The sequence below is a fragment of the Electrophorus electricus genome, chromosome 12 (assembly GCF_041902795.1).
Source record: "Electrophorus electricus isolate QZ-2024a chromosome 12, ASM4190279v1, whole genome shotgun sequence".
In the NCBI taxonomy this organism is placed as follows: Eukaryota; Metazoa; Chordata; class Actinopteri; order Gymnotiformes; family Gymnotidae; genus Electrophorus; species Electrophorus electricus.
In genome coordinates, this window is record NC_137508.1 from 10,942,501 (window position 1) to 10,947,500 (window position 5,000).

Sequence of the window (5,000 nt, forward strand, 5' to 3'; positions counted from 1 at the left end):
TTAAATGTTTATTGGTTTATGGTTTAAAACCAAAATGTTTATACTGAATACTGAAATGCTAGAGAGATGGGGCTGTTTTTCCAAGATGGGGGGTAGTTTGTTTCTCCGCGGTTGCTGAAATAACCCAATAAAAACCCAATACTGCGCTTTAACATTATTACTGGAGATGAGGTTCACTTAGCGCGCTGACCATCTGCACCGACACACGGGCACATTTCCACAGTACTGCCTTTATAGTCCATATAGCTGCACGTACGTGTATTTCCCTGCATATGTCGTTATCTCTTTCAAAAGATAAGTTGGGTTCGTCTGTTATACACCTATCTGTTATACACCTACCTGTGGTTACGTTTTCAATGCCAATGAACTCACTATATTTAAAACTATATAGACAGAGACTGCTACGCTGTATTTAACTGCGTTTCTGCTGACACTCTGCAGTGTATATCGCGGTTGCGCATCGCTGAGCGCAGCTAATTTGACAGTGAACGAACACCGAAGTGAGAAGTTGATTGAATATTTGGGCTCGTGGGAGGCGCCTGCAGCTCCACCTCGACTCGCTACATTTCTCTTTCTATGCCCTGAGCTCGCGAGGGGGGCAGCAGGCGGTGAACGCAGAAGTCGCAGCAGGGACTCGGTTTGAAATCCGATCCTGGCTTCCCCCCACCCCACCCTCCCTCTCTCTCTCTCTCTCTCTCTCTCTCTCTCTCTCTCTCTCTCTCTCTCTCTCTCTCTCTCTCTCTCTCTCTCTCTCTCCAGAGTTCGGAGCTCCAAATTGTTAGTGGGAGGCTGCGAGCCAAGCTTTCACGCAGCACCAAAGGCAAGCGAGCAGCGCCTCGCGCTTCACAGGCGAGCCAGCGGCGCGGCGGAGCGGTTGTGCACCAAGGACGCAGAGGCCAGGGCGCTCATCCCTCCGGAGAGTTCGCCTGGAGCTCAGCCCGGGAAAGGCAGCTCGGTGAAATTCGAGGTCTTCTGCCGATGAGGAGGACGCGTTGATCAGCTAGGGATTAAATGCAGTAAATGAGGCTTTCTTTTCAACGCAAACGGTCGACTGACTGCACGCCAGACAGGGCAAGGTTTCCGACACGGAACAAGGAGCTTTGGGGTTTGGAAACTGAAGTTTTTTTGGATTGCCCCGGCAGGAACGACTGAATATATCCAGTCTCGTTTCATTTTAACGGACCAATTGGACTAATCTGTTTGATTTCAGATAAACAATTTATTGTGATTTCTACTAACTGTGAAAAGGATTACCGACAGCACGGGTAATTATTATTATTATTATTGTTGCTGCTATTATTATTGCTCGGGGACGGTATAAGTGTCAGTAGCGCACCTATGCCTTTTTAGCGATTTCCTTGTTCTAACCCCAGACAGGTCTGTTGAGTTTTAGTCACAGCGCTCCACTGGAGATTTAGCCAAAGACAAATGGAATGAAACATTGATAATGCAAGTAAAGACGGACCAAGCGCCCGTCACGTCTCTCAGTACACGCGCGGTCTGCGCCAGTACCGGTTCCAGTCGGACAGGTGTTGCCCCGTGCGCGCGGTGCCTCGTGCTCGGAGACTGCTCGCGCAGGCGTGTCCCGTAGCCTGTCAGGGAGAAGAGACGGAGCCGCACCTGTGTAGCAGCCGTCCTACAATGTTTGCTTCTATTTGCTTTGTCTATTTGCATGTTCCACGAATATATATATTTATTTATTTTTTTATTTTTATTTTTTTTCTCTGCGAATTACGCACCGAAACCCGAACAAACGTCAGTTTCGTGTGCGAGAAACTATGACTTCAGGTGTTACCGGACGCTGTGTTTTAACGATAGCTCAGGTCTAACTCATTTGGGGGGGTTCTATCGGACCACGAAGTTCACAAATAATAGCGGATCTTTCGCTATTGTTCTCTGTTGTCCCTGTCATAGGAGAGACTGCAGCTGTTCTGTGGCGATTAAAAAGTGCCTTTACGCAACCACGCGTTTCCTCCGAGGTCACTGGAGAGGTCTGGTGTATTTTTGTCACACTAAACGTAGCAGAGCCGTTCTGTGTCCATTTCTGCCCTGCGCTGGACATACGAAACCAATTATGCACATCAGAGTGAGTTAACGTCTCCCGAGGTGTTAACGCGGCTACCGGGGATCATTAGGCAGCTCCGAAGTGTCCCTCTCTCTCTCTCATATGCCATATATGTTACTTTATGGGCTTTCTCTACTGAAAACAATTAGTTTGTCCGTTTTCTCAGACTTTTAAGAACTGCTTGGCTAATAAATAAACGAATAATTCATATTATTTTACCTAGTCAAACAATCATTACAGCACACCTCCACATGAATTTATGAATGAGTATACTTTAGTATTTAGGCATTCACCATTTGTATTCTTTAGTATTTGGGCATTGGCCATTAAAGGCAATTGGAGCATTTTACAGTTTCCTGATTTAGCCCTAGTCTTGGGTTAAATTACATCATTGGACGGAGTCTTAACAGGAGAGGCTCTGTAGGTTGTATTCAGACCACAGTTTAAGCTTAGGTACAACTTTCTCCATATGTCATTGCCATTATTCTGCATTCGAAAAACAAGTCTTGATATGAAGAACTCTTTACAAAGGTGCCAGTTTTCGGAGGCTAAACGAGACCTTCCTCCGCCGGTCTTAGCAGATAGCTGTGGTTGCGTTTCTACACGCAGTCTTCTCCCAGGTCTTAGCTGAGCTCAGTATGAGGCCACTCTATGGAGCCTTCAAGAGGAGTTCAGACTGTGAACTGTACGGCAGTCATCACCGTGCCATCAGACCCCACCCATCATTCGCGCTCTCTCTCTCTCTCTCTCTCTCTCTCTCTCTCTCTCTCTCTCTCTCTCTCTCTCTCTATCTATCTATCTCTCTCGCTTACATTCGTCCTTTTCAGTGGATTTTCATTTTGTGAGGACTGTAGCCACAGATGAAGGGTCTGCTTGGTGGGCTTCAAAAGCATGGAGCGTTTCAGGGTCCACACAGCGGATTTCAGAACTAGCATCTTTGTTCACAGATGATCCTCAGACGCACTGATGGGCGTGGTGCTTTTTTGAAGTAAATCTTTTTTTTTTTTTTTTTTTTTCCGTGTAGCTCTAGGAAACGGTAAACATGCCTGAACAGTTTGATCAGTGTCTTCAGCGTGATCAGTGATCGCGGTCACAGTGCTTCCAGAGAGCCGCAGTAGAGAGTGAGTATTCTTAGAAAGATTACCTCAGACTTTACTACAGACAACTCAGGATTTACCTGCTCTCTCTCCCGCTCTCTCTCTCTCTCTCCCGCTCTCTCTCTCTCTCTCTCTCTCACACACACACACACACACACACACACATTCTTTCATTCTCTCTATCTCTCTTTCTCTCGGTATTATTGTCTTTTTCTCATAATCCTTGTGTTAAATGGCAGACCTGGTGTGACAAGGCTGTTCACTTGGCTGGATAATTATTACATCTTAAGGATATTTTTTTTAATGTGAGATGTGACTCGCATGTGACGGAGTTTCATTTAAAGAGCCTCTCCTAAAAAACAAACAAAAAAAAACAAAACAGCTCAGCTATCACAGGACGTTGAGTGTCCATACCTGAGCAGCTGAATTCTGTATCTATATTTTAAGCACTTCAGATATTACAGCAGAATAGTCACAGCTACACAGACGCACAAACATTCCCCAGTGCCAGGGAGGCCAGCATAGCTGTCCAGGCTGCAGCGCCGGCCTGTTTAAGCTCAGTGGGAGCTGCCAGGCGCCTTTCTGTTTGGTTCACACTGCAGCGGAGAGAACCGGAGCAGCCGCTAAAACAGAACGTGGCAGCCGGCGTATTCATATACAGGCCCGGCTGGTAAAAGTCGTCTTTCGGTAGATGCCGAATCAAATTCCTAGTAAATCCTTTGAATAAATAAGGCGTGTTGGGAGCCGGGGTCGGAGCGTCACACGATGGATACGCGCCGCCGTTAATCAGCCATAATGGCCTGCCTGGCCTCGCCACGCTCCCTCTGTGTTTAGACTCCGGCAAAGCAGTGGCGTTCCGTCACTGTCTCGCGGCCGCGCGAGTCCGCTACCGCGCGATCGTCGCGGATCGGATCCAGCCTGGGCCCTGCCCTCTCCTCGCCAAGGCGCGCCAGCCTACGCCTTTATGTGGGCACCGGATTTCTGGAGTAGATGAAGGAGAAGACCGTGAGCACAGGGATTTCTGGGCCAGAGCGAACGCTGCGTCAGCTCTACTGTAAGATACGGCGAGAGTCCCAGAACCCAGGCCAGGATCACACACACACACGTCAGCCAAACACACGCCACGACACACACACGATGGGGATAGACTCCACAAACATACGCGCTCAGCAAACAGCCCTGACCCGATACACTATCACTCTGCAGCACTGAGCCCACTCGTGCTCAGCCGTGCAGAGATAAACACAGGGCTGCTCAGCGCACTACCCTACACGCACGTGCGCACACACACACACACACACACACACACACTAGTCTGTTTGTATGCCCACTCCCTCACCACTAGATCTCTCCTCAGTATGTGCTGACCAAGAAATGAGGCTCTACTCATCAGGAGAAAGAAAAACAGGGCCGCGCCATCCTCGGGAGACTGAGTGCGTGTGTGTGTGTGTGTGTGTGTGTGTCTGTGCGTCCACATATGAGTCTGTGAACGCCTAGATAAATGCCACCAGTTAAAAAAAAAACTTTGTGTGTGTGTGTGCGTGAAAGTCAAGGCTATTCTACAATAACAAGAAGTTAAAGTTTAAGACAACACAGAGCTCACATATACTCAAAGCAGAAACCCACAGCAGGGCACAATATCATGCAGTTCATGTCTGTGTGTGTGCATGCGCACAGTTGCGCATGCTCACATTTAGACTACTTTGCATTCCTTTTATTGCAACTAATGTAAACTTTCTATGTGGCAAAGCGCGATCTCGTGGGCACGCTCCCAGACACACACAGAAACACCCACAGAGGCTGCTGTGTTTAAGGGGAGTGTGTGTTTTCTTTAGAGA

The 5,000-nt window shown here is 48.0% G+C and overlaps 1 protein-coding gene across 7 annotated transcripts in view; it reads left to right on the forward strand.

The window, feature by feature from the left end:
• Positions 1–684: 684 nt before the first annotated feature.
• fgfr3 (fibroblast growth factor receptor 3) overlaps positions 685–5,000 on the forward strand; it is a 39,147-nt gene continuing 34,831 nt past the window's right edge. For 3 of the 7 annotated variants that reach the window (XM_081724445.1, XM_081724447.1, XM_081724448.1), the window contains exon 1: positions 685–1,265. The gene's annotated coding sequence lies outside the window, so the exon portion shown is untranslated. Of the gene's footprint in view, positions 1,266–3,089; positions 3,187–5,000 lie in introns of all 7 variants that reach the window. The other 4 variants (XM_035531653.2, XM_035531655.2, XM_035531656.2 and 1 more) reach the window with 2 other exon arrangements.